This window comes from Rhinolophus hipposideros, assembly GCF_964194185.1.
Source record: "Rhinolophus hipposideros genome assembly, chromosome: 10".
In the NCBI taxonomy this organism is placed as follows: Eukaryota; Metazoa; Chordata; class Mammalia; order Chiroptera; family Rhinolophidae; genus Rhinolophus; species Rhinolophus hipposideros.
The window spans coordinates 23,517,677-23,529,275 of NC_138056.1; positions in this window are offsets into that span (position 1 = coordinate 23,517,677).

Below are 11,599 nucleotides of genomic sequence, written 5' to 3' on the forward strand. Positions count from 1 at the left end.
TCTTCAGACTAGATGAAACCATCTTTTACCCCTTTAGAGGCAAACATGCCCAATAATAGTAGCATCTTCCGTTCTTAAGTACCTGTTTTGTGCCTGACAGTAGACATTTTTTGTATATTAACCCAATCCTCTCTCTCATTTCTTTACAGTGTCTGAGTTAAGCCATCATTTTAATCTTTACTCCTACATTCATAAATCAAACTTAATTGAGCATATATTATGTGCCCAACACTGGGCTTACTGGAGCTATGAAGATGAGTAAGACAAAAGCCATTGCCATCAAGGGTCTCCAGATACGGCAAAGGAAAAATAAAATTATAAAACAATTATCTATGCCACAGGTTAAAATGACATAAGGGAAGAGATATTAAATCTCTTCCTGGGTCAGGAAAAGTTGACTTAAGTTGGGACAGGGGAGCAAGAGAGAGAGAGAGCATTTGAGCCATGCCAGGGTATAGAATTATAAATCAACAGGTATCTTCAAACAAGACCAAGTAAGCTGATATGGCTGTCTAGTATGAGGAGGAAAGCAATGAGAGATTCTATTGGTGAGAGAGACACAGGACATTTCGTAGAGAATTTAACATTCTCCTAAGAGATTTGGACGTTACCCTGAAGATTTGGACATAGTCAAGATTTTAAAGCCGGCTAACATCCGACGGTAGCTCCAGGCCTGATTTCCCATAAGGAGGTTTGGGGAGACTGGTCAAAGACTTGCCTTGAAACTGGTATCTTTACTTTCACTGTCTCCCTTGCCCCAGGCACCTCCCTTGCCCCAGGCACCTCCAGGCTGCTATCTTCATTAGAAAGGAATTTTAATAAGACCATATGGCAAGTAATAAGGAGGCTGGTTGGAGTTGGGAGAGAGGGAGGGACCAGTAGCAAGGAAGCCAGATCAAAGCATCAGTTTTGACAAGTTCCTAGCCCTGAACCAAGGCAGTGGGGATGGAGGGAAAGACAGGAACAATACTGAAGTGGATCTGACAGGGGTAACCAACAGGAGGAGGAGGAGGAGAAATTGAGGACAACACTCAGCTTTCGGATTGGGTTGAATGAGCATGTCATAGAAAAGGAGGCTTCGGGGGAAAGAAATAAGAGCTAGAAAGAGCATCCAGGTAGAGATGTCCACTAGGCCAAGTTTCACAAATTTTAATATATACACGAATTTGCAGTTCTTTTTAAAATGCCCAGTCTGATTAAGTAGGTCTGAGGTCACGTAAGAGTTTGCATGTCTCCCATCCAAGTACTAACCAGGCCCGACCCTGCTTAGCTTCTGAGATCAGAGGAGATTGGGCGCGGTCAGGGTGGTATGCCCGTAGACAGTTTGCATTTCTAACAAACGCCTCAGTGAGGATGACCTGTGAGTGAGAGACCCCAGCTGGAGTCACAAAACCTTAGGTCATTGAACACAAGGCTTACCTTATCTCAATAAATGAAGTTTTAAAGAATAAAATCCCTGAGCTTTGGTAGTTTTTGAGAAGCTATTCCTGTCTCCTCACAAAGGAAAAACAAAACAGTTTTGTTTCTAGTCTTCACTCCCCTCTAAGGTTATACTTCCCCACCCATCACTTTCTGACTTGCAATGTCTTCGTCTCCTGATTATTTTTCCTTCCCCATTGATTTGAGGCTTGGTCATGGGATGTTTTTTTGGTTAATAGAATGTGGTAGTAGTGACAGTGTGCCAGTTCCATTCACAAGCTTTAGGAGCCATTATAAGGTCCAACTCTGCGTCTTTTCCTGCTTCTGTTAGAACATGTCTGATATTTATTACTCCTTCAGTCCAGATACAAAAATGAAAAGAACCCATGGACTATACATGTCCTGTAGCCAGAAGCAGAGCTGCCACCAACTTGGGACCAACATAAACAAGAGCAAAAAAAGAGGCTGTGATGTTTTAGCCACTGAGATTGGGGGTGGGGGATGGTATTTGTTACTGCAGTATAGATTCTTGTGTCCTTTAATGAAAGAAATAGGAAAGAAATGGAAAAGCTGAAATAAATGTTGCATTTTCAAAAGTTACTAAATTTTCTAACATATCCTCTTCTTAATGGATGCCAAAAAAGATATAGATGAAGTTGTTGGCTTATAGTAAACCTTGAAATTATCTGAATACAAGTTATCAAGAGAATTGAAAGGCTATTGGCCTTGGAAAGACAGGTGTGGCTACGCCATTCTTCCTGTGGACCTGAACAAGGCACAGCCCCTCGGCTTTCCACGTAAATGAGGAAAGTGGAAGTACTAAATGCTTTGTGGGGCTTAGCAGTCATTTGCCTCATCTGGCTCGTACCAGCTTATTAGAGTCAATCATTAATTTTTCAGGAATAATGTGAACCCACTGTTAAACACACTAATTATTAAAAATTGAATTACACGAAGTTACAATTACATTGTATTAAAAACAAAGGTAATACATTTAAGCAGCCCTCCCTTTACATGGTTCTGATAAGCACAAGTTTCAGTTACCCCAGTTTAGTTAAATAACACCAGTCCACCAACAATTTGGTTCAAATTTTGGTTGCCACGGTATATCTCCTATGAGAGATTGCATGAAGTACAAGCCTTGCTGTTGTCTCTTCAATCCATAAATCACTATGTAAATAATAAATGTGCTTCATGAGCAGTGACCAATCACATCCCTTCTTTCAAAGACTGTTGGTGATTGATCTGTTCATCAGTTCACGCAGTCAGCAAAGTTTCCTTTGCTGATGATAAGATGATCCACACACTTGTGTACTACATGGCAGCGGAGGAATGGATGGGTGAATGGATGTCTTTCTTTGATTCCATGATGAACCAACCAGTCAAGTATTTTAAGGATTCAGATGCTTAGCATCCTTTCTCACTTTTTCAAAATCTAGTTAGCCAGTTCTCACATTATATTATCAGTGTTCATGAGACATGGCCTACACTGCCCCTGTATCTATTTTTTTTAAATGGGACCCAACTTGAAAGAAAATTATTACAGAACTCTTGCTCCCCCTGCTGGGCATACTACAATATAGCAATACTGTAATGAAAAGAATTACCAAATGTCAAAACTGAAATAATTATTCCAACAAACTGGCTACCAACAAAGTAACTCTGGCCTGCAGAGGACTTGTGGTTGGCTTACACTGTATTTAAAACAAAAACAAAAAACGTAAACTTTTCATTAGTTGCTAGTATTTCACTGGCATCCATTTTTGTTTTCTCAAAAAGCTCCCAGTCGGTACACATTGGGTCTGCCGTCTCACATGCATCTCCTGCTTCCTTTGGACAGGGTTTGACACTTCACTTTGACACAGTCCCCACTCAGACTGCTTCACTTACTTCTAGGCTGCCCAGCCCTTGCTGCTTTTGAGTTTGCAACCCCAAGCTCTCTCAATTTACCAAGGAGTAAACTGAAGCCCGAACTTGCTCAGAATTATACCACCTAATTAGGAGCAAAGCAGATAATCAGCTGGGCCTTCTAAATACCATTCAACATGTTTTTGTTGATTTCATTCATTTAACAAATGTTTTAGTACCTACTATAGCCAGGCACATAGTTAAGTGCCAAAGATATGGAGTACACAAGATAAAAAAGGTCTTTGAATTCAGAGTTTAGTTAGTGTCGGGAAAGCCGACAGGCAAGTACAAGAAATATGATGAAAGTGACAAAAGAAAGGATGTGGGGACTCGTGATGCGGCTCCAAAGTCCTGCTGTCACATCATCATTGGGAGTATAGTACAATATTTCTGAGATTTACTAAATAATGGCCTCAAACCCTAGGGTCCACATTTATTCAATATTCATTGGACACAAGGCTTTATAAACAATGGGGAAACAACAGTAAACATAGCAATTATTAGATGAATTCTTCCATGCATGACCTCTAAAATTCATCCTTCTCCTTGTTCATCTGCAATCAGTGCGCAAGGCTAAGAGGGAGTCAAGATCAGTAATAGATACAATGTGGTTAAAGGAGGAGGGCAGTAGTTACTGGGCAAATGACATCTTTCTGCAGAAAATAGGAGTCAGGGATGAATTTAAATGAATGGGGACACAGGAGTAAAGCTAAACTCAGAGTAGTAACTAATCTTGGTGAGCAACACCCACGACACCATAATTGGACAGCACTACAAAAGAGAAAGGAATTACCTTTGTATCGGACATAAATATTACTCAAACTGGGTTCTGTGAAACCTGGGCTCTTTGGAGAAATGGCCAATTCCAGATCTGAAAGAAGAAAAATACAAGGTGAACCTAAGACACCTTATTAGGCCAGAAAACAAGGAAACATTCAGAAACTAATGTAGGGGTGTCAAAAGGATTCAGGAGATGTGAAGATAATTAACAATTTTAACATATTAAATTAAGCAAATCCATGAATCCATGATGGAGACAGAGAGAGAGAGAGAGAGAGAGAGAGAGAGAGAGAGAGAGAGAGAGAATACACTCAAATGAGCACAGGGAGAAAGCCAGAAAGCTTTTCCTTCCTTCCTTCCTTCCTTCCTTCCTTCCTTCCTTCCTTCCTTCCTTCCTTCCTTCCTTCCTTCCTTCCTTCCTTCCTTCCTTCCTTCCTTCCTTCCTTCCTTCCTTCCTTCCTTCCTTCCTTTTCTTTCTATAGAAGACTGATGTCAAGTAATAAATGTAGAAAGAATGATAGAATAGAAAATCACCATTTTGAAGCCCCCAATGTAATAATTGATTCAGACAATAATAATCAATGGTGCTAAAGCCACTGAATAAAATGTTACTGACACTGCCACAGTACCACCCCACAGCTGAAAATGCAGAGATTTGCTAGTAACCTCTTTATTACATCCTAATGTCATCACTGATAATGGACAACCTGACATTACGTGCTTCTTGATGTGAACAAGAACACAAGTACTCCTGTAATTCTTGCAAATGAACAAATATTGACACTAATTAAATCATTAGACCCAACTTGTATTTTGCAGAATCTACAGAGGAATAGAGAGATACTTTACAGAATACAGAGAGGAACCAGTTAGGTTAACATGAAGAAATAATCAGACAAATTCAGAATGCGGGATATTCTAGTCTAAACTCTTCAAACTGTCATTAAAAAAAAAAAAGAGGACTGTTCTGAATTAAAAGCAGTCAGACATATAACAAAATGCAATGAGTGAATTTTGATTGGCTCCTGGAATGGGGGGTGGGATAGCTATAAAAGACATTATTGAAACAACTGGAACATTTTGAATATGGACTGGAAATTAGATGTTACAGAATTGTTAATTTTGCTCGGTGTTACAAAGTTTTGCAGTTAATTGAAGATGACATTCTTACAGGTGTATGTCTCAGTATTTAGGGACCACATGCCATGATTATCCACAAAAGATTCAGTTAAAAAATTACATATAAATAGATAAAGTTAATGTGACAAATGTTAACAGGTGAAGGTTATATATGTGTTCATGCTATTGTTTTTTCTGTGTTTTTTTTAAATAAGAAATTGATATAAAGTAAGTATAAAAATTCGATGCGATAAGAAAAAAAGGTGAGTTATTTGGATTCTCTATAGTCACTGAGGAAACAAGCAATGATTAAAATAAAGCAAATCACCTCTAAATTTCAAGTTGATATTCAAAATGTTTCTGAAGTTTGTAAAACATGCACAATGCTCATGTTATAAACTGAAGTAGAAAATATCAGGATCTATAATAGCTTACATTATTTTCATTTCTTAAAATCTGTTTTTTTGCATTCCCCTATTATGTTGTAATCATGTATTATTTTTATGATGGCAATATATGAAACATTAACATCTTATTTTTCCATATCAAATAGCCATACTTCTAATTAAGGAAAGTATAGGTTCTCAATAAGATAAAATGTTGTAAAAATAAAACGACACAGAAGTTAATATGAAATGGACCACAGACCTAATAAAAGCTAAAACCATAAAACTCCTAGAAAAACACAAAGAAGAAAGTCTTTGAAATTTGGGGATAGGCAAAAATTTCTTAGGACACAAAAGCACACACCATAAAAGAAAATATTGATAAACTGAACTTGATCAAAATTCAAAACATTTGCTCTTCCAAACACCCTGTAAAAATAAGAGGAGGAGAGCCAAGATGGCGAAGTAGACACGATGCCTGCTTCCTTCCATGAACACCTTAAAATTACAACTAAATTATAGAACAAAACCTGGAGAACCATCTGAAGTCTAGCTTAACAGAAATTTTATACTAAGGGTACAAAGAAGCCATGCTGAGTCTGGTAGGAGGGGCAGAGACATGGAACCAGCCTGACCCGCATTGCATGAGGTGGATGAGAATCAGGAGGGATATTTCAGCTGTGGAGTTTCTCCCCGGAGGAGCTAGGAACCCCAGCTCCATACTAACCTCCCCAACCCGGAGTACTGGTGCTGAGAATAGGAACCCCCACAACATTTGGCTGTGAAAAACAGTGGAAATTCCGACAGTCTGGGTGGGACGGAAAACTGCAGAAAACCCAGGCATCCTCTTAAACAGCCAGCATACAGACTCATTCGCCCTCAGACACTCACCTTGGGCTCCAGCAGAGGAACAGTGACTCAGGGGAAAGGAGGGTGCTAGAGGCATACAGGTGGCAGACTGAGGTGTGTGGCAGCAGAACAAGGACTGGAAGATAGTTGCCATTTTCCCTGTATGGGGTCCTGTTCCCTGTGCAGCCAACAGGAGGGAGCCATCTTTCCCATGTTGAGTCCACCCCTTATGCTAATGGCCAAATTTGAATCTGATTGGCCTAGTGAGCTCCACTGCTCCACTCTGCTGACTCAGAGACCCCGCCCCCCCCAACTCCCTCAGTGCTGAAGGCACTTTACCTCCAGTAGCCAGCCCCACCAGCATTGCACTTATCCTTGGAAAACTATTAAGAGTCCCTGGACTCCAGGTGGGCGGCAACTGGCCTCATTGTGCTCTGAGACTTCTGCTTGTTTGCTCCAGGCTCAGCACAGTCCCCAAACCAGAATTTACATTAACCTGGTGACCACAACTTGTCCCAATCTAGTGACTTACTGAGACCCTGCCTCACCCAACTTATGTCAAGCAGGGTTTTATCATGTGGCAGCAGGGTTCAGGGTATCCTGGTTTTTTGCAGAGCTACCCCAAGCCTGGTACTGGTGGCAGATGTTCTCAGTTTACAGCATGGCCTCTCCCATGCTCCTCCAGGTTTAGAACAGGCAGCAAACAACTGTGGATCATTTTGTAGCTGTTAGAGGGTAGTCCCCAACCAGTCACAAGAAGTGAGTGACCTTAGCCTGCACTGAAGCCCCTCCCAAGAGGCCCCAGAACCAACATACTTGGAGGTTGGCTTCAGACCACAACAGAGAACTGCCCGATTAGCCCCACCATTGACACACACAAGGGGGTAGTCTCAACTGGCGCCAGAGCTCACTGGGGAAAATTCCATTCAGAGGGATAAGCACGCCCCCACCCCTATACACACACAGCAGCTGGTAAACTGTGGATGTGGCCAAACCCCAGTCAGTCAGCCTAAAGGTCAATCCCACCCCGATGTCCCTATAGCAATCAAGGCTCAACTATAACAGGAAGGCGCACACAGCCCACACAAGGGACACTCATGGAGCACCCGGCAAGGTGACCAGGGAGACTGTACCAGGGCCCCACAGGACACGTACTACATAAGGCCACCGGCTAAGATTGGGAGACATAGCAAAGCCACCTAATGCATAGAAACAAACACAGAGAGACAACCAAACTAAGGAAACAAAGAAATATGTTCCAAAAGGAAGAAAAGGAGAAAACTCCAGGAAAAGAACTAAATGAAATGGAGACAAGCAACCTACCAGATACAGAGTTCAAAACAATGGTTATAAGAATGCACTAAGTTATAAGGAACTTAGTGAAAACTTCAACAAAGAGAAAGCACGCATAAAAAAGGACACAGAAACCAAACAAAAACAAAAACAAAAAATCCAGTCAGCAGTGAATAATACAATAACTGAAAGGAAGAATGCACTGGAAGAAATAGCCAGCAGCCTAGATGAAGCAGAGGATTGAATCAGTGATTTGGAAAGAAAGGTAGCCGAAAACACCCAATTGGAACAGCAAAAAGAAAAATGAATCCAAAAAAATGAGGATACTTTAGGAGACCTCTGTGACATCAGGATTCCAGAAGAAGAGAGAAAGCAAGGGATTGAGAACCTATTTGAAGAAATAATGACTAAAAACTTCCCTAACCTGGAAAAGGAAATATACATACAAGCTCAGGAAGTACAGAGTCCCAAAGAAGATGAACCCAAACAGGCCCACAGCAAACATCTTATAATTAAAATGGAAAAGGTTAAAGAGAGAGAATCCTAAAAGCAGCAAGAGAAAGGTAATTAATAACTTATAGGGGAGCTCCCATAAGATTGTCAGCTGATTTCTCAACAGAAACTTTGCAGACCAGAAGGGATGCACACGAAATATTCAACATGATGAAAAGCCAGGACCTACAACCAAGATTACTCTGTCCAGCAAAGCTATCATTTAAAATTGAAGGACAAAGAGCTTCCCAGACAAGAAAAAGCTAGAGTACATCACCACCATACTAGTATTACAAGGAATGTTAGAAGGACCTCTTTAAGATGGAAAAATAAATCAAAGTTATGAAAAAATGGCAATAGCTACATATCTACAATTACTTTCAATGTAAATGGATTAAATGCTCCAATCAAAAGACACAGGAGGGCTGAATGGATAAGAAAACAAAACCCTTACAGATGCTGCCTACAAGATACTCACCTCAGATTGAAAGACATACACAGACAGAAAGTCATACACAGACAGAAAGTAAAGGGATGGAAAAAGGTATTTCATGAAAATGGAAATGAAACACACACACACACACACACACACACACACACACACACATACACAAAAGCTGGGGTAGGGATAGTTATACCAGACAAAAGAGACTTTAAAACAAAGGCTATAACAAGAGACAAAGAAGGACCCTGCAATCCCACTTGTGGGTATTTATCTGAAGAAACCCAAAAGGCTACTTCAAGAGGATGTGCGCATCCATATTGTTTACAATGGCCAAGATGTGGAGGCAGCTGGGTGTCCATTGATAGATGAATGGATAAGGAGGAGGTCCATATATACAATAGAATATTGCTTGGCCATGGAAGGCAATGGGATCTTGCCATCTGCAAGGATGGACCTGAAGGGTATTGGGCTGAGTGGAGTATGTGAGACAGAGTAAGACAGATGCAATGTGATTTCACTTATATGTGGCATCTAAAGAATAAACAGAACAGAAACAAACTCATCGATACAGAGAACATTTTGATGGTTGTCAGATGGGAGGCGGGTCTGGGAATGTGGGTGTAAAAAGAAGGGATTAAGAAGTACAAATTGGTTGTTATACAATAGTCATGGGGATGTAGTGTATAGCATAAGGAATATAGTCAATAATATTGTAATAACTATGGTGTCAGATGAGTACTAGTTTTATTAGGGTGATAGATGGGAAGGGTTTGGGGGGCAAGGTGACAAATGTGAAGGTAAAGAAGTACAAACTGGTAATTTTAGTCATGGGGATGTAAAGCATAGAAAACATAGTCAATAATATAGTAATAACTATGTCTAGTGCCCACCTAGACTAATTAGGGATATCACTTCTTAAATTATATAAATGTCTAACCATTATGCTGGACACCTGAAAAGAATATAATATTTAAAAAATAAATAACGGGGGGTGGGGGGAAGGACAAGTCAGAAACTGGAAGAAAATATTCCTAATACAAACATCTTGACAAAGAACTGGCATCCATCATCTTTCACCTGGACTACTTTCAGTAACCTATCTGATCTTCCAGCTTCCACTCTGGCTCTGCAGTCATTTTCCATGATAGCCAAGTCATATTGCTTACCTGCTGAAAATCCTCCCATGGTTCCTGTAATCTATGGAATTAAATCTAGACTCATTTTTTTTTTTTTTTTTGGCCAAAGGTCTGCATGCCCACCCCTCTAATGATATCTTCTAGCTCCTGCTCCCCACTCACAAGCTTATCTGGCCTCACAGTCCACTTCCTTATTTTGCCCATATTAAAAGCTCTTTCCTGACTTGGGGCCTTTGCACTTGCTGCTCCCTCTGCTGCCAGAGATACTTTTCCTCTGAGTGGCTGAATAGCCTTCTTTATCACACCTCAAAATGTCACCTTCTCACTTGAGGCATTCCCTCACGTGCCCTCTCCAGTCACTTAATCAGTATCCTCTATGTGCTTCATTCCACTTATCGTAACTGAACTTACTTTAAATCTTTCCCTCCCACGTGGAAAGATCCCTAAGAGCAAAAGAAACTTCTGTTTTGTCCACTGATACACGCCCAGCGTGTAGTGCTTGGAACATGGTAGATACTCACACGTATCATTGAATGACTCATGACACCCCCACTATGTGCCAGGCACCGTACTAGGTACTGGCTGAATGGGTTATATGTATTGCTTAAAGGCTTATTTCATTTCCTTAGAAAAAAAAATTTATATTCCTAGATTCAAATAGCTGAATACTTCTTAGTGTTCTCAAGAAGCTAATTTACTTTCAAGTAAATTGCAAAATCTGGATTTCATTTATATGTAGGATCCGTGCTTTGGGCTAAATGAAAATGTTCACATTATTTTGAATGACTCACACCCCCAAGAATGACTAAAATGAAACAACAAATGTGTAGGTAATGTAACTGGAACTCTAATACACTGCTGGTGAGTGTAAATTAATTTCATCACATTGGAATACTGTTCGCAGTTATCTAACAATGTGAAGCATATGCTTACCCTATGACCCAGTAATTCTGCACCTACATATCGGGGTACCAAAAAAAATGTGTACACATGACTTGTGGTCACCTTTTATCGGTATATATTGAGTATTAAAATTTTAATCGTTATTTTTTCCTTTCTTAAAATGTGCATACACTTTTTTGGCACCCTCTGTATATACCCAAAGGAAATGCATACATGAGTTCACCAAAAGATATGAACAAAAATGTTCATAATAAACAAAAACTGGGAATAATTCAAAAATAATTCAAAGGTCCATCAACAAAACAGACAAATTATGTATGCACATAAAGGAATACTATACAGCAATGAGAATAAATGAACGAACCACAACCACATACAACATGGATGTATCTTACAAATAAAATGTTGACCAAAAGAAGCCAGACACCAGAGCATAATTTTTATGTTATACTTCAATTCAAAGTTGACTGAGATTGAGTATATTTTCCCTGATGTGTTCTGGTGGAGAGCTCCCCCCAAAACTTGCCTCCTGATGTTCCTCAAAAGTTAGATCCTTGAAGTCCAAGGTGGTATTTGAGGACATAACCTAAATTGGCTTACTGCAACCACCACATTCTTTTGAAGCCTCATGTTTTAGATCTTAAAAATTCATGTGAATTCCCTAGTCTTCATCCATGAATACTGGATAGAAATATTTATCTCAAAAATAAGGTCTGTGATAAAAAAAATACAGTATTTAAATTTTAAAAATTTACTACAGCAAAAGACACATTGTCATTAATCTCCCTCGAAATACTCCGCCTGGGGCCAGCCCGGTGGCTCAGGCAGTTGGAGCTCTATGCCAAAAGCTGCCAGTTTGATTCCCACAT